Below are 22,966 nucleotides of genomic sequence, written 5' to 3' on the forward strand. Positions count from 1 at the left end.
TAGTATTAGTTAAAATAACTAAATTACCTTGAAAGTGTTACTGGGTTTGTTCATATCTAACATTTATTCAGTAGTATCCGACCAATTTGAAGACTCTAGTGAACCGGACATTCATGTCTGTAGGATGTAGGTAGAAACAAATGCACAAAAGCAATTTACATATGGGGAGAATGAGCAAATTACCTGCTGAAATTCCTCAAGCTGAAAATAAAATGTTACCTGGAGATGTTAGGCAGCAGAACTAAATAGCTGCTTTAAATATATTTTGAAAGTTGTACAAGATTTATTTATTTTTTTCACTCAGCAGTGAACTAGTGAAACTATAGATAAAGTATAAGGAGCAAATCATGTGACTTCCAACAAAAATGTATATATTTTAGCACTGCTAAAAGTCTTTAAAAGGTATTAATTAGTCATTCTGGTTAGTTTTACTTAGCTAAATAGTGAATCTCTTAGTCAGATGGCAATTCAATAACAAGGAAATTTGTTAAACATGATACCCAAGAGGCACTTCATCACAAGTGATCGTGGGAGTGTTGGATATTCTGCTCGTTCTCATGGATGAAGTCCGTCCCCCGTCAATATTCTGTCCAAATACTGCAGGCAATCCTAAAGCATTTTACAACTAGGTATCTAAAACAAGTGAGGGAGACTGAAAATGGTCCCGTTTTTTGTGAAACTGGTTGTGTTACGATATTTCAATGTGCATTTCATACTTCCTCTCCATTCTAATGGGAAACTAAATTAAACAAAAAATGAAAAAGAAACTATAGTATACGTATTTATAGGCACAGAGTGGGGAGTGCAGTGTTTAGTCCTGCTGTCTCACAACTCCAGGGTCCAATGTAGGAGTCTTGATCTGGCCAGTATGGGTTGTCCTCCAGATACTACACCTTCATCCTGCATGTTAGGTTAATGGATGTGTTGATTAATTGTCCTTGTGGCGTTGTACCTTGCATGCTGTTCTTGGTTTGTTCTTGCTTTGTAACCGATACTGATAAGGGATAATTTACCACAAGCATGGTCAGCATTTAAACTGCAACCCTTACAGTTTAGTTTTGCATTATGTTATTTGGGACTAGAAGAACAAAGGACAATCATTATTATTTGATAATGGAAAAGTAAAAGAAAAAGTAAAAAGAAAAGAAAAAAGAAATGCAGACATAGAAAGAAAACAAAAGTAAACTCATTGTTTGGTAACAAAAAGGGAAAAAGTAAAAAGAAATGCAGCAATATAAAGAAGACAAAATGAAAGTCTATTAGTAAACTTATTATCTGGTAACAAAAAGGAAAAGAAAAAAGAAACACAGAAATAAAAAGAAGATAATTGGGAAGTCCATTAGTAAACTTTTTCATCTACTCATATCACAAGATTATATGATTAATTGTTAAACACCTCACTTATTAAAAAAAAAGAAGACATGCATGGAATTATTGATACATGAGACTCCAGAGTTTCAGATTCAAAACAAAAGGGATTTTATATGGAGGATGAGTAGTTGTGGCAGAAGCTATTGAATTCACTCGCATGGAGAGAGATGGGGACACCTTAACAAGTAAAAAACATTTAAAAGGATGTGAAAACTAGGATTAAGAAATATCAATAGACTCTTCTTAGGTAGTGAAAGCTACAACTCACCTTTGGTACATTTCTTGCAACACTACATCTTCCCCTCTGTTGCATGTTTAAGTCTGCACACTAAGTGAACAAGTGGCTTATTTTCTCTAGGAACTTGGCTGAGAGAAAGCAATGTGTTTAAACGGAGATTTCCCTGCTCCATCTGTGGAGGTTAGAGCTTCAGAGCTTCTGCCTCACAGCTCCTGGAGGTGGAGTACGAATCCACCAGGCTATGTGCTGTTTGCTGTGTCTCTCTGATTCTGCATGGGTGTCTTCATGGTACTCTGCTTTCCACCCACAGCCAATAACCTACAAGTTAGATTAGCTGATGATTTTAAAATGGCCCAATATGAATGATTGCGGGCGACAGAGTGTAATCTGTGATATAGTCCTGCTCCCTACCTAGGGCTGTAATGCTGCAGGGTTAACCAAGTTTTTCCCCTGACCTTTCATTCAACTAAATACATTAAGAAAATGATTAAAAGGGCAAACAGAATAAGCTCTCATTTTCTATGAAAACCACAAGTCCACTTTGTGATTAGAGGAAAAGATGAACATGTTCCAAAACATTGTGGACGTGGCCCGGACCCAAACAGGCAGACATGTTCTTTTCTACCACCACACGTTTATTTACAATATTTACAAGTCTACCCACCCAAAGTCCTGGCCACACAACACCTTTCTTCGGGCCTCCTCTACTCTCTCTTCTCTTGCTTTGTCCTGCCTCCACCCGACTTCAGCCTCGAATGAAGGGAGGTGGCCCCTTTTATCCGCACCCAGATGTGCTCCAGGTGCTCCCCGGCAATCTCCCGCTGACACGCCCCAGTGTGGCGGAAGTGCCGGCTGTTCTCCCGGAAGCTCTCCCAGTGTCCCTGCTTCTCTTTCCCCCCTGCACTTCCTGGTGTGGCGGAAGTGCTGAGGTCTGGGGTTCCCAAGGCATTGGGGCGCCCCCTGGCGGTGACCACGGGCCCCTACAGGGTTGGGCTTCCAAGCCCTCTACCCGTGGCCCCCAAAGCAACCAAGGTGGCGGCCCCGACGTGATCCAGGGCGGGTGTAGACCCTCTTCCGGTCCTTTAGGGTGTCCCGGCCGGGTTGTCACCCCTGGCATCCCTGACAACATCTGTACTAGAGAAGCAGTATTCTGATAGGGATGGGCCCCGCACATAAAAATAATTTGTCTTTTTCTTCTATCCACTTATGTCTGCCATGTGTAAGTAATAATAATAATTCTTTGCATTTATCTAGTGCTTTTCTCACTACTCAAAGCGCTCAGCAATTGCAGGTTAAGGGCTTTGCTCAAGGGCCCAACAGAGCAGAGTCAATATTGGCATTTATGGGATTCAAACTGGCAACCTTCCGAATGTCAGTGCAGAGCCCTAGCCTCAGAGCCATCACTCCACCTAAGTGACCATGTGTCAGCTATGTGATTGTTTTTTAGTATGACAGGCCTATTTTACTATTGTTGTGTTGTTATTTTCAGTTCATTGAATTGAAGCAGTGTTTTATATAAACAGCCCTGGAAATCAAGTTAAAACTAATACAAACCACTCTGCTCTTTAACGGAGGACACGGTGATCTTTTTGTTTCATGGTTTTCATTGCTATTACTAACATATAGTAGCTACTGTAGGTAGTCTAGAAAGTTATTATCTTTCATATCATTTTTTATTAGTTTTTTTAATATATTTATTAGTTTTTGTTACTAACACTTCATTTCAATAAAGTCCTCATTTTTATTAAAACAATCGTCTGCTCACTTTATAATGCCAAAACTGTATTCTATAAGATAATCAAAGGGTCATATTTCAAAGTTATGACAGTTGCAGAAATGCAAAGTATCATTTGAAAGAGTAGCAATCCAAAGCAGTAATATGTCCATGTTTTGAATAGAAATTCAATTTTGATTACATTGCAACCTCAAAGTTAAGTACAATATACTTTAGCACCATAAAGCAACATTAACAGCAAAGAAAAGAAACGAACAAAGCAGCAGTTGATATATGAAAATGTAATCATCATGATGGTACCATGAGCAGCAGGAAACTTCAAGGAAGCCTTGCGTGGTCGAAATTTAACATCTTATTAAAGAAAGAAACATCCTCTAACAGGACAATTCTGTAATCAGGCAGGATAATAGCTTTTCATTATATCTTTTAATTACTCCTCGGCAAAATACCTTAGAGGGGGGCATTTTTCAAAAGCAGTCCGTTACAGCAATGGTCAGAATGATCAGAGAGGTTCATTTTATAAACTACTGAATTTACATACAGCGTCAATCAATGCATACATTTTACTCTGGTCGCTTCATTGGTTTACACCCAAATGATTTATATAAAATAAAAGTCTGTTATATTATATTCTGATTCTTCTCGTACCCTTGAAATTTCTGTGCATGTAACAACTGTCCATTCTCGCTTATAGGACATCTGCTGATTTCTTTGTCCTCCTTCAGGACATTTTGTATATTACATCAACCTTTCTTCTGGTACATCATTTACTTGACCATCTCAGTATTTTTCCTAAACCAATTCTTATATTTCAGTGTACATTTTATTGTTCACTTGACCTTTATCTGGTTTCTGACATTTATTAAGCCTTTATGCTATTTCTTTAAGATGAATGCCATGTTACCCTAAAATTATTCTTCCACACTTGTCATATGCTGCATGCCTAATATCCACATTTCCGTTCACTAAACACACTGCCTTATTATACAGATATTTCTTGAAATCAATAAAATGAACAGCTTGTTGTCCTAATTTGAGCTAAACTAGTAATTCTCACACTTGCTCCTGGTAATAACTAGTGTTGCTCCTTTCATTCCAATTAAATTCTTGGTCAAGAACTAATTCTTGTAAATAGTCATGCAGATTATTTGTATTTTACTTTCATAAAACATCCAATAAAACTCTCTTTTAAGTGACTATACATGTTATCTGGAGGTGACTTTGATGTCTGTGAATGACATCGTTTACAATTCATTTAAAAATATTCCCAATTTGTGTACTACAAAAATGTCTTACATTTTACAAATCAATCCTGTGTAAATCCAATGTTATGTCCCGCTCTGGCAATTCTATAAGCAGTTGATCTAATTGCTTGATCACCTATGCAAATGGTTTTCCTGATTTTTATCTCAATCTTGAATTGGATTTAAGAAGGCCAAGCCTGTACTTTTATTTATAGATTTTGGGGCGCAGCACATAAGACAAGACATGCTCATTCACATACAGTGTTTGGACGCCCCTTCAATCTTTTTGTTGCTCTAAAACTGGAGATACGTATAGTAGATCCAGAGCACTATGGGAAAAAATATGCTGCACTCTGCATCGAGAGACATGTAAGCATTACATTCAAATGCCAATTCTTTCTTGGGTGTTGTTCAATAACAAGGGTGTGGCAGACTTCCATATACTGAACCTTATTATATTTATCTTTCTCTACAGATTACATTTTTTGTTTTTCTATACTGGGCAATGTGTTTATGTGTAAAGATTGTCTGCATGTTTATCTCTAGGATCTCCTAATCCTTTCTTTTTATTTTATCATGGAAAAAATTACTTTGGTAACATTGATTAAATAACTTTGTTCATTAGGTAAATGAAATAAGATTTAACAAGTGTTTCCTCTGGTGCTTTTTATGTAATATTCCATTTTGATTAAAGATTTGAAAACATACCAATTCTTTATTAGAGAGAGCAAACGTTTTTTCTAATTGCAACTTTGGTGGAATTTTTAAATTGAGCACATGCAGTATAAGAGACTCGTGAGTGAGTGTTAAAGTAAGTCTGGAATGGCAAGCACATCCTTAGCTTATTCAGTTTCTTTCTTATAAGGTGCATTTCCTCGTCTGTGCTATGAGTAAAACATTAAAATGTATATGTGCTTGGAAAGCTTTCAAATTATAGTAGTCTTCTAGGCTTCAATGAGCAAAAAAGAATGAATTTTCAGTCTCTTGAAAAAGTATTCTTTACCTCTAGTAACATGACAGAGACTGCCTGACATTGTGCTGCAAAAGATATTTGAGGCTTTAATGCATTTAGAGTCAATCACAGCTTTATGAAATTATTGACCTAAACAGCTTGTTGGACTGTTCATCACTGTTCTTATATATCAATTCATATTCATCATTTTAATGTTTAAAAATCTTGTACGTATAGTTTAGATTTTTCCTCTCTGAAGTTAGGTATACAGTAATGCCGTTTAGGGAAAAGAAACATGTTATTTTGCTCGTTGCCATTAAAAGACATAATTGTAAATACAATATTCTTGTTTATTTTAATATTAATAGCACTCGGCTGTACAATACGTATTGCATCAAAGAGTTTTATTGATGTTCCTTCCATTGTGCCATTGACGGTCTTATTAATTGTTACAGTGAGATAAAACAAGAGCTAATCTTATAACTAATTATTCTTAAACTATTGAGTAAAGTTCTGTAAAAATATATGGTGGGGCTGTCAGCTTTATGCTCAGGGAAGTTAAGTTTCTTGTTATCTGTACTGACATTTATGAGTTATCTTCTGTAAGTCTGGCTTTTTAAATAAAACCAGAAAATGTAAAGCAGTTTCTCACAATGCTAGTTACATAAAACTTAGTTCATGTTGTCACACAAGTGCACATGGGAGGCAGCTAAAGGGCCTGAATGAGAGCAATTCCATGCCAGACCAAGAGGTGGCGGAGTGCACTAACTCTCTCTCTCGCTTCTCTGCAGACCAGTCAGGAGAAATTCTGCCTGGCTCCAATGACATCACTTCTGGTTCCAGTTATAATAAGTTTGTTATAATATTAAGAATTGTGTCACTGTATCTGTTTTAGATCTTTTTAAATGTATTTTTCATTTTTCTGTGTAACATGCCATGAAGAGCTGAGCCAGATTTAGCACAGAGTGTCAGCATTCCCAACTGCTGGGCCAAGCAAAGCATAAAGACAGACAGGGACAGCTGTTGTCAGCCCTAAAAGGACTAAGTGTTATTTGACCTGCCTGTTTCATGCTTAGCACAAGTTTGTCTACCTTGTTTGGCAATGTACTGGGGGTTTGGTTGTGTGGAAACAATATAAAAGAAGCTGGAACCTTGCCAATCTTTGAGAAACTGTGTGAATGGAAGAGATTGATCCAAAAGCCACCTCCGTTGTGACAAAAAAAGCAGTTTCTACACGACCAAATCCCTGAAAGAAAAAGAAACTGACTTGTATATTCTGTCTTTTCTGTGACTTTCTCGCCGCCTATCGCTGAAAAGAGGGATATCGGCGTTATTATTTATAATTATTTAAAGAAAAGGTTTATTAAAACGCCGCAATATAAAAGAACATATTTCCAAAGAGCTAACACTCCCATCGGAAACAGTTCCGGGCCCAATAGCATCACTACCGGTCCCACCCCTACTGATGATGTCACTTCTGGTCCTGGGCACAACGACACCACTTCCGGTTCTGACCCCCAAATGATGACGTCACTTCTGGCCCAGCCTCAATGACACTGCTAACGGCTCCAGCCCCAAAGATGACATCACTTCCTCCGGTCTCCTTTAAAGCCACCATCTTTATGCTAGCAAATCACTTCTTTTGTGGACTCTAACCTGTACTACCACTGTCCTGCAGCCAGGAAAACAATATACGGGTGGCTGCTCCAAACCTTTTTGTGTCTTTTTGTCGAGTTTGTGACAATGCATTAGTTTCATTAAGAAATAATAAATGCAATGCTCTTGAGGTAAAAATGGAGGTTCCATTAATTATTTCTTTTTCACTATACCAGGGATCTTCACTTTCAGTCCTGAGGGATCCTCATAGCTTCAGATTTGTGTTCCAAATAGTATTATAATAATTGAAACACTCTTACTTTACTTTCACTCTTATTGTTTAATTAACCAACCTGTTTTCATTGCAAGTGGCTAACATATTTGGATTTAAACCATCCGATTACACATTAAATTCTTACCTTTGATTCTTTGTGGTCCTTAGCAGCACTCGTAACCTCTCTGTACTCAAACTATTTACAAAAAAATACATTTAAACATTCATACTGTATCTCTGTAATTATAATGAGCTCTGGGATAGTGTTTCACTGTGGAGGTTTGTCATATAAAATAAAGGTGATTTGTTTTTGTACTCTTGTATTCAGAAACATGGAACAATGAAGTTAATATTTATAAGACTTTTTTCAACATACTTAACTTTAAATATTAGACATAATAAAATAAAATGTAAGTAACATTAAATGCTAAAGGGGAGCCACTACTTCAATGTTACATCCCACTTTATGCTTATTAATTAGCAAAGGATTAAATACCGATAACAAAAACAGTCACTAGGAGTCTAAGACCAAAATCTTGAAAACTAATGCACCTCTACGATACAGTATTATAAAAGTTAACCAAGCCAGGTATCTTGACTCACACAATAAAGGTAAAAACTAGGAAATAACAACATACTTAATGAAGGTAATAATCCAATTAAAAACAGAAATTGGTTAGATTAAAAACAGCAGCCAACAGGATCTAACAGAGGAGGTGTGGGTTAGTGGTTAAGACTTTGGACTTCAAGTACTGAGGCTCAGGTTCAAATCCTGCTACTACCATAATACTTCATATTATTTGCTTATTATTCTGAGATATCCTGTATTTATTCAACCCGAGAGGGACCGCTACAGTATATGTAAACACATATAAACATGGCCAACAAGAAGGGGTCCAAAGAATCGAAGACTAAAGCTACATCCAAGCTGCGATCAGCAAGCCCTAGTTCGAGATACGGCCTCTCAGAGACAGACCTGGATCAGATGGGCGAAAGTACAGACTCCTCGGGACCACGGTCCGCTACATCGTCGCCGGCTGAGAGCGAAAAGGGGAGCGAAGGTGCGATTGTGAGTGCAGATGTGGATAGCTCGCCGATTGGAGAGGATTACCTGAAACTGGAAAAGGCGGGAGGTCCGCGGCTTCAGTTACGCAATTACGCGGGACTGGAGCAGCGGGGACACCGGCTTCAGCAGAGTCTGCTGCTTCATCTACGGTACAAGAAGGCACATTTGAGCTATCTGAACTGAAAGTGTTGCTCGCTGAGCTCACGCAAGATATAAAGAAAAGCGAGAAGGCTAATGAGAAAGCAACGGCAAAGGCACTTGAGAGACTGAAACAGGAATTAAAACAGGAGATGAAACAGGCCAATGAATGTCTGCGACAGGAAATCCAACAGGCAAATGAAAGGCTGCGACAGGAATTCCAACAGGCAAATGAAAGGCTGCGTCAAGAGGTACAACTTGAACTTCGACAGGTGCTGGGTAAAATTGAAGAGCGCATTGAGAAAAACTCGGCTAAACTGAGCACGCTTGCTGATCGATTGGAGCATCTTAGTGAGACATTCACGAATCGGATCGAAATAGCCGAACATCTAGCTGCCAGTGCCGAGGAAAGAGCAGTAAATGTCAGTTCGGAATGTAAAAAACTCGGAGAAAAACTTGGAGACAGACTGGCTGCTTTAGAAGATGGGAATAGAAGGTATAATGTCAGAATTGAAGGCTGCCGGAGAATCGAGAAAGTTTAAACCCGTGAAATTCGCAACTGAACTTTTTCTAAAATAATCGGGGCGACTTTAAAGCAGAATCTGAGATAGCAGCGGCTTACGCATCGCGGATCAAACACCGTCAGACCCCGACCAAGATCTTTTATAGTTCGTTTTGAACGATTATCATTTAAGTTAGAGGTGATGGAACTCCTCAGGAAAAAAGGAAGATATTATATATGAAGACTGCCACATTCGCGTCTTCCCTGACTTCTCTCCAGCAACAGCTATCAAACGCCTTCTATAATATTAAACAGCTGCTACGGCAAGCCAATGTCAAATACGGCCTCCTGTATCCGCAAAACTGAAAGTGGAATGGCAGGGTCATTTCTATGTTTTCGCTAGCAAGGAGGAGGCAGAAAATGAGTTAAGAAAGCTGATCCCGGGACTATTCTGATACATAATTGTGAGTCATGGCGGTAAATGATAAAGCTAGGATTAATAATCTACTGTCTGATCTATTTGTTTTAAAATACGGGTTTTTATCAGCATATATTCTCATATTCTTATATTATTATTACTTACTTATTACTTATCATTACTTAGTATTACTAGGGCTAAATGTTTATGTTTTATTGTGCTTAATTACGTTTTCCTCCTCTTTTTTCTTTTCTAATTATTTCATGTGTACCCTAAATGAGACTGTTCAATATCATACCCTTGGTTTGCTGTTATTGCTATTACTGCATTAAGACTTGTTATGCTTGTTTTGGACACATCTTTAACACCATCACCTGGGTTTATTATCTGGGGATATCATCTTAATGCACTAAAATTGATGAAGATTATATGTGTATGTATATATATATATATATATATATATATATATATATATATATATATGTGTATATATATATATATATATATATATATATATATAGTGTGCAAAATTCTTTTCTTTTTTTTTTTTTCCTCTTTTAAAGACTATATTGGTAACAGATATCTCTATCTTTTAACCTTAAAGCGCCACTGCATGGGGGCTTGATGTGCTTTGGACGTGCTCTGTCTCTGGGTATGTCAGAGGACTGGGACTGCATGAAGTGGGTTTTAGCCTCACCTGGGGAGGCAAAAAGGGAGGGTGGGGGTTAAGGGGGGAAGAGAAAGAGAGCAGGCTTGATCTATATCTAATCTATCATCTCAATCTTTATAATTATAACTATCAACGTAATAATAAGCTGCATGGCAACAACTCTTGGGGGAATAGGAAATTAAGACCTAAACTATTTCACTTCCAGTTAAGACTATAATATGACACCAAAAACTCAGAATCAGTGTCTCCATGATGGGACAGTTAACTTCGTAAGCTGGAATGTTAAAGGCCTGAATCACGAATTAAAGAGAAAGAAAGTACTTTCTCACCTAACAGGTCTAAATGCTAAAATAGTATTTTTACAGGAAACCCACTTACTAAGTAAGGATCAGTTCCGCTGCAAAAGACTGGACTGGCCAAATGTTCCATTCTAGTTTTACAAAGAAAACTAGAGGGGTGGGAATTCTCATACATAGAACAGTACCATTTGTAGCATCAGATGTAGTATTGGATCCTGAAGGGAGATATGTGATGGTCATGGGAGACTTATCTAACTGTAAAATGATTTTGATAAATGTTTATGCACCTAATGTTGATGATAAGGAATTTATACAAAATTTATTTGCATCCATTCCCAATCTGAACACTCATAAACTTATAATGGCTGGGGACTTTAATTGTGTTCTAAATCCACTTTTAGATAAGACTTCCTCCACAGGGGAACGCAACTAACACCGCAAAGATAATTACAAAGTTTATAACTGATCACAACTTATCAGATCCCTGGAGGTTTTAAACCCAAATTCAAGAACATATTCTTTCTACTCACCAGTACATCATTGCTACTCAAGGATTGATTACTTCTTTATAGATAATAACTTCTTGCCTAAGATTAAATCTTGTAAATACGATGCTATTGTTATTTCAGACCATGCTCCGATGATCTTGGAGCTGAAATTACTAAGCCCCATACACTCACCCGCAGATGGCGCCTCAATCCGCTTCTATTAGCTGACGAGAATTGTACTGAATTTATATCCAAACAAATTGAATTCTTTCTAGAGACAAATACATCCCCTGAGATCTCTGCAGGAATACTCTGGGAAACTCTTAAGGCCTTCTTAAGAGGACAGATTATCTCATATCTTTCCCACAGAAATAAATCCGAAAGAAAGTAGCAGAGATAAAAAGCGAAATTACTAAAATAGATGAAGAACATGCCAGACTACCAAGCGAGACTCTACATAAGAGGAGGCAGGCTCTACATTCAGAATTAAACCTCTTGACAACTAAAGAAACCGAACAACTAATTTACAAATCCAGACATCATTATTATGAACATGGAGAGAAAGCTAATAAGCTTTTAGCGCAACAAATTCACAAGCAAGATGTACGCAACGCAATCTCGGTAATTACTAACACGAATGGAGATAAAATCATCGAACACAAAAATATAATGTACACTTTTAGAGACTACTATAAATCCCTATATACTACTGAGTTTAAAGAAGACAATATACAATCTAATGCATTTCTGGATAAATTACAGATACCACAAATTGACGCTATTAGTGTGGAGGAGCTCGATAAACCTCTGTCATTATCAGAATTACTGGATGCTATAAAGTCACTCCAAGGTGGAAAAGCAGCAGGCCCTGACGGCTACCCTGCAGAGTTTTACAAGAAATTCTCCGCTCAGCTAGCTCCTCTCCTATTAGCAACATTTACAGAAGCCAGAGATAACCAATCTCTTCCACAAACCTTTCGCCAAGCACTAATCACTGTCTTTCCAAAACAAAATAAGGACTTATTACAATGTGCATCATACAGACCAATTTCACTTCTGAATAACGACGTTAAAATACTCTCTAAAATCATAGCTAGAAGGATGGAGAAAGTGCTCCCTCAGTAATATCACAAGACCAAACTGGATTTATTAGGGGCCGACACTTATCTTCAAATCTTCGACGCCTGTTTAATGTAATATACTCACCAACTAAATCAAACACCCCAGAAATATTATTATCATTGGATGCAGAAAAGCATTCGACATGATTGAATGGAAATACCTTTTTACTATTTTGGAGAAGTTTGGGTTTGGCCCGAACATTTGTGCATGGATTAAATTACTGTATACTAACCCAGAAGCTTCAGTTTGCATCAATAACATTTGCTCAGACTACTTTAAACTAGAACGTGGCACAAGACAAGGATGCCCTTTGTCACCACTGCTGTTTGCAATTGCCATTGAACCACTGGCAATACATTGTCGAAATACTGATCAGATAAAGGGGATTAGCAGAGAAGGACTGGAACAGAAAATCTCATTATATGCAGATGACATGGTACTGTATATATCGGACCCAGAAAATTCTGTGCCTGCAGTCTTAGCAGCACTCACAGAATTTCAAAAGCTCTCTGGTCTCAGAATTAATCTGAATAAAAGTGTACTCTTTCCGTGAATTCAAGCATATAATATTAGATTAGACACCCTTCCTTTTATCTTTGCAGAACAGTTTAAATACCTGGTTGTAAACATCACAAGTAAACATAAAGCTCTTTATCAACAAAATTTCGTGTTCTGTATGGAAAAATTAAACAAGACTTGCATAGATGGTCAACCCTTCATCTCACACTAGCTGGAAGAATTAACACTGTTAAGATGAATATTCTTCCTAAGCTCCTCTTTTTATTTCAAAACATACCAATATACATTAATAAATCGTTCTTTAAGCAATTAGATTCAACAATAACCTCATTTATTTGGAATTCTAAACATCCACGCATCAAAAGAGCGACCCTACAAAGACAAAAGGCAGAAGGTGGCATGGCTCTACCTAACTTCCAGTTTTATTACTGGGCGGCAAATATACAGTCGATAAGAACCTGGACACAAATAGAAGAACATACACAGGCATGGACCGCAATAGAAGTAAAATCCTGCAGTACTTCTTTGTATTCCTTGCTTTGTGCTCCAATAAACACACGCTATCGGCAATACACTAATAACCCAATTGTGCTCCACTCACTTAGAATCTGGAACCAATGTAGAAAGCATTTTAAGACGGAGAAGCTTCTTTCTGTGGCACCCCTGCAAAAGAACCACCTCTTTCAACCCTCACAAACATATGCAGTTTTAATATCTGGAAAAATTTGGAATTAACTTGCTTAGAGATCTTTATATAGACAACGTCTTTGCATCCTATGAACAATTACATTCCAAATTTAACATTCCAGCTACAAATTTCTTTCACTATCTTCAAATCAGGAACTTTGTTAAACAGAACCTTCCAGATTTTCCTCATCTTGCACCCTCATCCACGCTGGAAAAATTATTGCTCAATTTCAAGGAGTTAGACTCCATCTCTACAATATATAAAATCCTTTTACAATCCCTTCCTTTCAAAGATCCAAGAGGACACTGGGAAAATGACCTCTCAATTAATATATCAGAAAAGGAGTGGAAAGTAGCAATGCAGAGAATTCACTCAAGCTCCATATGCAAAGCATACAATTATACAACTCAAAATTATATATCGAGCACATCTGTCTCGACTAAAACTCTCAAAATGTTTCCAGGGCATGATCCAACCTGCGAACGTTGCAACCAAGCCCCAGCCTCACTAGGTCACATGTTCTGGGCCTGCTCCAAATTAACATTATTCTGGACAAAAATTTTAATTACCTCTCAGACAGTCTTGGACTCACAATCCCTCCTAACCCATTAACAGCTGTGTTTGGGGTTCTTCCAGAGGGTCTTAAAGTGGAGAAAGACAAACAAATTGTGATTGCATTCACTACACTGTTGGCACGCAGACTTATTCTGATAAACTGGAAGAACCCAAACTCTCCTCTTTAAGTCAGTGGGAAACTGATGTGTTATATTATTTAAAATTGGAAAAAATCAAATACTCAGTTAGAGGATCTGTGCAGACTTTTTTCAAAACATGGCAGGATCTAATCAGTAATATTTTGAAATGATTTTATAAAGCACAGAGAATTTGTTGATTTAGGTATTTTTAAAAGCCTTAAATTTTACACCGTTTGGCTTGCTCTCTCTCTCAAGGGTGGGGATCGATCTGTTCTTAGCATAATTCTTTTTTTGTAAAACTTGATTGCTATGTATTGATTGTAATAAAATTAATAAATAAAAAAAAAAAAAATCCTGCTACTACCACCGTGTGACCGTAAGTAACTCACTTCACCTCCCTGTCCTCCAATTAGAAAAGCGGAGGAAATGTAAACGATTGTCTCTCTCAAATGTCGCAGCCACCTTAGATAAATGCATCAGCCAAATGATGATTATATTAAAATGTGAAGGCCCTGGATTGGTGCATTTTGTTGCCATTAGGGGATGAATTTCTGAAACATAATTTTAATTAATATTTTAAAGCTAATCATGCTCCACTGTATTTAAACATAGATCAGTGTTGCTAGGTCAGAGTCATTCACTTCCTGGTTGTCTTAAATCTGTGGATACAATTTCAAAATTTAGTGCGGTTTTCGTTGAAACCTAATATAGATTTCTGGTTGCAAACTCTTTACTGCCCTTTTCAAAATTATCTTTCACTTATGTTTTGGCTTACTTAGCATGTAAATTCCTGGTTTGACTCCATCCATCCATGCATTATCCAACCCACTATATCCTAACTATAGGGTCACGGGGGTCTGCTGGAGCCAATCCCAGCCAACACAGGGTACAAGGCAGGAAACAAACCCTGGGCAGGGTGCCAGACCACCGCAGTCCTGGTTTGACTCTTTCATTCCAAACCTTGACTAAAAATATTGTTTGACAGTCTGGGCTCTGTTTATTGATCCTTGCTCTTTTGGTTTTGACCTTGACTAGTTGTACATAACCATGATTATCTCTTTATTTTGTTTGTTGTGAGTACTGTTTTAATTTAAATTTAATGAGTTTTCCTTTGCCTGTTTGTTGAAATGGAGAGTTTTTTAGACCCTGGTTTTGTGGTCAGAGTCTTATTTTTAGTGCTGTTTTTGCTATCATTTTGGTTATATACATTGCAGACAGTTTGGCCACCCCATTGTTAGAAGGCATGTCCTCAGTAGTGACACGACGGCTTACAAATTTGCCATTTTAGTCATTTCCTCATCCAGGTCGGCAGATTCAAAACACCCTTTTGTCAATCATTTCTGTTTTTCTTAAATCTGTTTTCTTATAGCCTTCTCCTGGATTCAACTTGAGCTTGACTCTTTTGACTTTAAATTTGGGTTTGGTAACCGCGTGGTTGATTCTGACAATATCATTTGTTCTGGTTTCTTTATAAATATTCTTACTAAACTCTATAAAGCTCCTAAAAAGCCACTTTTTTCATTTGTTTTTTTAAATCTAGATTCTTAGTTCTACCCTTAATAAACTAGATATTCATAGAATGATCATATTCTTCAATTAACCTATCTTGCATCACCCCAGTCCCAAAGTTATCACATCCTAGTGAGCTGAATGACTTCCGGCCTGTCGCCCTGCATCACATGTGATGAAGACCATGGAGCGGCTGCTGCTTCACCACCTGAGGCCACAGGTCCGCCACGCCCTCGACCCTTTGTAGTTCGCATACCAGCAGAAGGTGGGAGCAGAGGATGCCATTATCTATATGCTACACCGAGCCCTCTCCCACTTGGACAGAGGCATTGGTGCTGTAAGAATTATGTTTCTGGACTTCTCTAGCGCCTTCAACACCATCCAACCTCTGCTCCTTAGGGACAAGATGCCAGAGATGGGAGTAGATTCATACTTGGTGGCATGGACATTGGGCTATCTTACAGACAGACCTCAGTATGATGCTTCTCGGGAACTGCAGGTCTGACATTGTGGTCAGCAGCACAGGAGCGCCGCAGGGGACTGTGCTTTCTCCGGTCCTGTTCAGCCTATAAACATCAGACTTCCAATACAACTCAGAGTCCTGTCACGTGCAAAAGTTCACTGACGACACTGCTATCGTGGTCTGCATCAGGAGTGGGCAGGAGGAGGAGTATAGGAAGCTAATCAAGGACTTTGTTAAATGGTGCGACTCAAACCACTTACAACTAAACACCAGCAAAACCAAGGAGCTGGTGGTGGAGTTTAGGAGACCCAGGCCCCTCATGGACCCTGGGATCATCAGAGGTGACTGTGTGCAGAGGGTGCAGGCCTATAAATACCTGGGGGTGCAGCTGGATGATAAATTGGACTTGACTGCCAATACTGATGCTGATACTGGTAAAAGAAAGGACAGAGCCGACTATACTTCTTTAGAAGGCTGGTGTCCTTCAGCACCTGCAATAAGATGCTGCAGATGTTCTATTAGACGGCTTCGACACGGTGGTGTGCTGGGGAGGCAGCATAAAGAAGAGGGATGCCTCACATCTGGACAAACTGGTGAGGAAGGCAGGCTCTCTTGTAGACACGGAACTGGACAATTTGACATCCGTGAGCAGGCTCCTGTCAATCATGGAGAATCCACTGAACAGGATCATCTCCAGACAGAGGAGCAGCTTCAGCGACAGACTGCTGTCACCATTCTGATACACTGACAGACTGAGGTGACCCCACACTATGTGACTCTTCAATTTTACCCGGCGGGGTAAACGTTAACATTATACAAAGTTATTGTCTGTCTGTTATACCTTCATTGTTATCACTCTTTAATTTAATATTGTTTTTTTTGTATCACTATACTGCTGCCGGAGTATGAATTTCCCCTTGGGATTAATAAAGTATCTATCTATCTATCTATCTATCTATCTATCTATCTATCTATCTATCTATCTATCTATCTATCTATCTAGTCTTTACTTTCATCTGTTTTCTTTTTTGGTTCTTCTGTGGTGGTGTTCTGCATCACTAAACCTGACCAAAGTCCTGCACAGCTACCTATGATGCTTGAATGTTTGAATGAAAGCGGATACCCCAACCGGGCATGAGTCCCACTGTGTTGAATTGTCTAAGACAAAGCCTTAAAAAACAAAACACATCTACTGTATGTTAAGCAGAATGCCCAGTGGCGGCTGTGCAGTCTTTTGGCCTGAAACTCCATCAGTTTTTGTTTTTTATTTTTTTCTGTCCACCCTGGCCAACTGAGCTTATCATTGCTATTTTATATATTTAAGGACTATACTCCTTTTAATTATATCTTATGTTAATGTGCATTATTTATATATTTTGTATTCTATTTAGCAATATTATTCTTATCTAATTTTAGTTTGCTTTTCTTTGCTTGTAACTACTTCTTTGACATTTTGTAAAGCACTTTGTATGAAAATGTGCTGTCGAAATAAACGTTGTTCTTGCTGTCACTAGAGAATCTAGCATACTACTCTTTATTGTTCCAAACTGCTGCTACCAAATGCTGCCAGTATAAACTAAGTCAAGAAGGCAGAACACAGATCTAATTCACAAACCCTAAAGTCAGAAAGTCGAAGACTGAGTCAACAAACTAAACCTGTAAGCACCTGCTATTTCCATCATTCAGTATTCGTGACATAGCTGCTGTCTGTTGACTCACAAAAAAGAGTGCTCTTATAATCCTTGCCTTGACACTCCAAGATAACAAAGACGTCATTTTCAAAGACACCTAATCCAACTGGAACAGTTTTAAGTCACCTATTAAAGTAATCTGCAAATCATTTGGCTTGTGGGAAAGCCTACATACTCAGAGGAACAGTTACACAAACACAGAAAGAATGTACAAACTCCACAGGAAATACTGCCAGGCATGAGATTCTAACCCAGAGTGCTAAATTCCTATGGCAGTATTACTACCCACTGTGCCACCTTACCACCCAATACATCAAGATTTTTGTACTAAGTCATGCAAAAATGTGCCAAGCTGACTCTGTATTTGAGTGTTTATGTGTGCTTAAAGAACAGTTTACTAACTCAAATCTAATTATCGTTTCCTCCTAATCTTCTGTCAATACTATAAACAAGCCTGAAGCATACTGTCAAATAATTAACTGGAATACATCTTTAAGATAGTTACCAATTAACTTAAGTGAAAACACAAATTTACAAATTTAAACTATAATGATTAAGGTGTTCTTGGAATCAGAAACTCCATTATCCTGTTTAATTGGCATATTTCCAGACATCCACGTTTCTTACTCACAATACCAAGAATTGTGGCCGCTGCATATTTCTGTTACTGCGTATGGTTATGTAAGCTAAAAGACATCAAACTAGCAGTTGATTTAAATCAAATACACATGGGGTGAGGTGTTAGTCTCTTGAAATAAAAGTAATGACCTGCAATCTAAAATAATGCTGCAGGTCACTCCCTCCAGCTTACATTTGCTGACTCAAAAGAAGAATTATGTTTGGAATGAGAAGCCCTCAGACATAATACACATGACAATGCACATTCCCTCACATTTATGATGTATCCCTATGATCTTTTATCTTTTCCAATATTCTAGGTTGTCACCTTGGGCCATAATGCTGCATTAACAGTTCATGGCCTGCGATAACACAAATATTTGATTAAACAAGTTCAGGTTAGGTGAAATGATAAATCACCACATGAAACGCCACTTACTTTTTCAGGACCAAGAATTCAGAAAAACCCTACAGGCTGAGAACTGTATTCTGTCTGTTCCATGGTTTGACTGTGAGGGATTTGTTAATTGATCAGCTTATTAAATTGCCAGACCTTTGAACCTTTACTGTTTCTGATTTATATTAATGCCATTGATTCTGGTACAGTTAGTAAACTTGAGAAATCTGCAGAAGATGGTAAAACTGAAGGAATATCAGATACTGATTGGCAGCAAAAACAACACTTGGAAAATATAGTTTAATATAAAAAAGTACAAAGTGCTACACATGGGCAAAAGAAACATCAAGTATTAATGCAAGATGGGAGACAATGTCCTACAAGAAGCAACCTCTGAAAAGGATTTAGAGGTTTATGTTGATACAACAGTTACCTCATCTAAGCAATCTGCAGAAATGATTAATAAGGCAAATCAAATTTTACGTTTTGTTGTTAGAATTATTGAATATGAATTGAGGGACATTATGCTCAAACTATGCAATTCAGTAGTGTCAGTGAGACCACATCTAGAATGTTGTGTACAATTCTGGTCACCAATCTACAAGAGCGACATAGCAGCACACAGAGGAGAGCAACCAAGTGCATCCCAATAATAGACAGACTAACAGACTCGGAGAATCAAACCGGTTTAGTCTTGAGCAGAGGAGACTACACAGGCACCTAATCCAAAGGCATTGATAATGGAGATCCAGCAGAACTCTATGAGCTTAAGGGTGAATCATGTATCATGGTGTAAGAACATTAGAAGAAATTAAGGGGAAGTGCATTTAGGACTGAAGACAAAAAATACTTATATACACAAACTGTTGTGGGAATCTGGAATAAAATACCAAGAAATGCACTTGAAGCAGAAACCTTGACAATTTTTTAGAGCATTTGGGACAACTTAGCTATTAGCTAGACAAATGACACTGATGGAGTGAATGCTCTCCTCTCATTTGTCATATTTCTCAAGTACTTATGCTGTTATGTTCAAACTGATTGACGTACAACTTATGCCATCATCCATATTCACATCAGGTTAAACTATTTAGGGCCATGGAGGCTTTTGGCTTATCCTTGCAACACTGAGCACAAACCACAAAACCAAACCAAGATGGAGTGCTAGTTCATTGCGGGACACCCTCATACACACACCCAAAGTGTTTTATTCTGGGCCAGCTGACATAACATTGGCAGTTTGGCCAGGCTTCAAACCAATTCTCCTACCAATATTTATTTTATATAGCATGTCTTTTGACATTGGTATTTGACAGTGCCCTAACAAATTCATAAATTGTAATTAATATAGTGTTGCATGTGATGAACACAGAGGGCAATATAAGACTAAAAAGGAAGACTGAGACTGAGCTTAACATGAAATTAGGAGTACTCAGGTGAGGACTGATTTGGTATTTGGGTACAACAACTTGTCATAGATTTAGAAAATGTGTCTAAAAGTAGATCAGCTAAGATTTTATAAAGAAACAAGCTCAACTTAAAAAAAAAAACAACTTTTGAGTTTATTCATATCATTTTTAGGGGTTAAATGAATGATGAGAAGCTAGAGTTCAAAGTTTTCTAAGGAGCAGTAAGTGTTCAAGGACAATATACAAATACATGGTTGACAAGTACTGCCACTCTTGAAGAAGGGCAATGTGATGAAGAAATTTAGCAAATGTCAGAAAGAAAACAGCAGCACTTCACACGGAGCAAGCTTCAGTATGCCGTTTGACTTTTCATAAAGTGCGTATTTCAGTTTTTAATGGTAAATGCATTTGTATTATTTCAGTCTCACAGTTTGGATTCAGATGTTTCAATTCAGTGTTTTCTTTTCCTAAACTGTTAAATTGTGGGAACAAAATATAAACTTTCACTCTGAACAGCCATCCAACCTGTTAAAGATCAGATTTCTTGCACTGAACGTGAACTACACAGCTTTTCACTTGACCACGGATGCAACTACATGGATAATGTGAAAATGCCAGACTGCATTCCATTTCAGCTTTCAACTCGGAATCCAAGCTCTGTGAGGAAGTAAGAGGATCTACAGCTTTCATTTGCTATTTTATACCACACTGGCAGGAGTACCTGGCGTTGCCCAGGAATCTATAACCGGTGAATTTCCGAAATGAAATAAACAGAATATAGAAACAGAACAAACAGTTTTCTGATTCACATTTTATTGTAATAGGTAATATAAGTGCTCATTCCAGAGCCTTTATATACATTATATTTTTTGTTTTCCCTTGTGGTGAGAAAATGAATAAACTCTGAGGATTGCCCACTGTAGAACATGCTACGTAGAGTTGTCCGTGTGAAAAGAATGGATTTGCGAAATTGATGCCTGCAACTTGTAGTGATTGCCCTTGAGCCTTATTAACTGACATAGCAAAAGCCAAACAAACAGGAAATTGGAGCAGTTTGAAATCAAAGGGTAAATAAATTTGGAATCAGCAGTATTTTTGGTATGAAAACATCTTTACGTCTTGTGCAACGTGTTACGATAGTTGCTTCAGTAATATTTGTATAGAGAGAGTCTTGACACAAATGCGAGTGGTATTACACAGTAAGGAGCGTCTGTGTTGAACCGTGCTGCTATCTAACAGACGTTGTCAATGGTAACCACAGAGAAAAGTGACATAAAACCGCTGCTGCGTGTGTGGAAAATGGCGGGGGAAGGATGCTGTCTTTTTAAGGCGAGTCTCTGTTCAAATGTGCTGCTATATAACGGATGTTGGTGAAAGAAATACAGCACTATCAGTGCGTGTGGGAGTGTGACTCGTGGAAATGCGGGTGTGTCAGCTGGTCACGCTTACTGGGTCGTTCACATTTTACATCGAAGTTCCCCTTCACCCGATCAAAGCAGTCGGCCTTCTTATACTTGGACACTTCGGCCATCTCTTGGCAATTTAAAGAAACATGGGTAAAGAGTGACGTACAGGGACCAAAGCTGCCGCTGGATGGCGCCGCAGTGAAGTTCTGTTACAACGTGCGGCCATCTTAAGTACGGGGAAGTGTGCCGAACGTTGTGTCGGTGAAAAGGTGCCCTGCGGTTCATCCCAAACATTTTTCTGAACCAAACATTCCCCATGACTTTCTCCTGGTCAAAAAGTAGCCCCATGCCCAGTTTGGTGGTGATTAGACACCCGGTGCAGATTTGTATGGCGGACAAACAAACAAACAAACACACACACATACATCGACTCTGCTTTATATATTAGATTTAGAAAACAGAAAAAGTAATGAATGGTTAATGAACAGTTTTCCAAAATACTCAGACTGGCTCATATAAGGAAGTCAATATATCTCGTAAGTGAAACTTGCATTAGTAACACATAACAATATTCAAATTCCAAAATAAAGTTAATACAATCTAAATCTCAACTTTTAAAGAAATGTAAATTAACAGAGTGCTTCCCATCAGTTTCTTGGGATAAGGTATTTCTTAATACTTGTAACTAGATTTGCAACTACCAGCGTAAAACAAATATCTAATAATACAGTTCTACAAGTTGAATTTTAAGGGCAAGGTGAAACTCTAAGGCCAGGACTGACATGGTGATCTTCTCTGATATTCTGCTCTTCCACACATTCAAATGCATAAGGTTGTGGTGATCAGAATATTAAATGTGTGTCTCAGAATGTGCCATTCAATGAAAGAGCACATGTAAATGAGGTGTTGGGGTGGCTAATTGGACTGATAGGCATATATCTTTGAGATGGATTACACTTGAAAAAGAGCGACCATGATGCTTTTGTAAGGTTTTGTAATGCTATGTACGATTAGTAACTGAGAAGTTTAGTCAGACATAGTGACCCCATATAACAATTGGAAGAGCTAAGAAAGATGAAGATGGTTATCATGGTAATGAGTAGGAGAAGGCAAATTATAATTCTGTTTCCACAGTAACAGTTTCCTGCTCCTGCTGGAGAATTCCCAGTCACTCCTAGGTTAGCTTCCTCACGTCCTGCACCCTTAAATTCTCCTCAGAGTGGGCCATACTCTGTGCATCTCCCATTGTAGGTGTCTAGCGAGCATTCTTGTTAAATGCCGAAAGCAAATCAGTTGTCACAACTGGTTTCAGAGCAGAAGTGGTGGCACTCAAAGGACCTCTTGGACACCATCTTTCCTTAGAAGAGTGTCTCAATTCAGACATATACTCACAATCTCGTTTTCTCCTGGCCCAGCCTAAAGTTTAAAGTGGAGATATGCAGTAGATGAAGTAGAAAC

General features: G+C 38.2%; 1 protein-coding gene across 1 annotated transcript in view; it reads right to left on the reverse strand.

The window, feature by feature from the left end:
* Nucleotides 1–22,966, reverse strand: part of LOC120541423 (ammonium transporter Rh type C 1-like) — a 71,138-nt gene that overhangs the window by 34,628 nt on the left and 13,544 nt on the right. The gene's annotated exons all lie outside the window — the stretch shown is intronic.

This window comes from Polypterus senegalus, chromosome 12, assembly GCF_016835505.1.
Source record: "Polypterus senegalus isolate Bchr_013 chromosome 12, ASM1683550v1, whole genome shotgun sequence".
Classification (NCBI taxonomy): Eukaryota; Metazoa; Chordata; class Cladistia; order Polypteriformes; family Polypteridae; genus Polypterus; species Polypterus senegalus.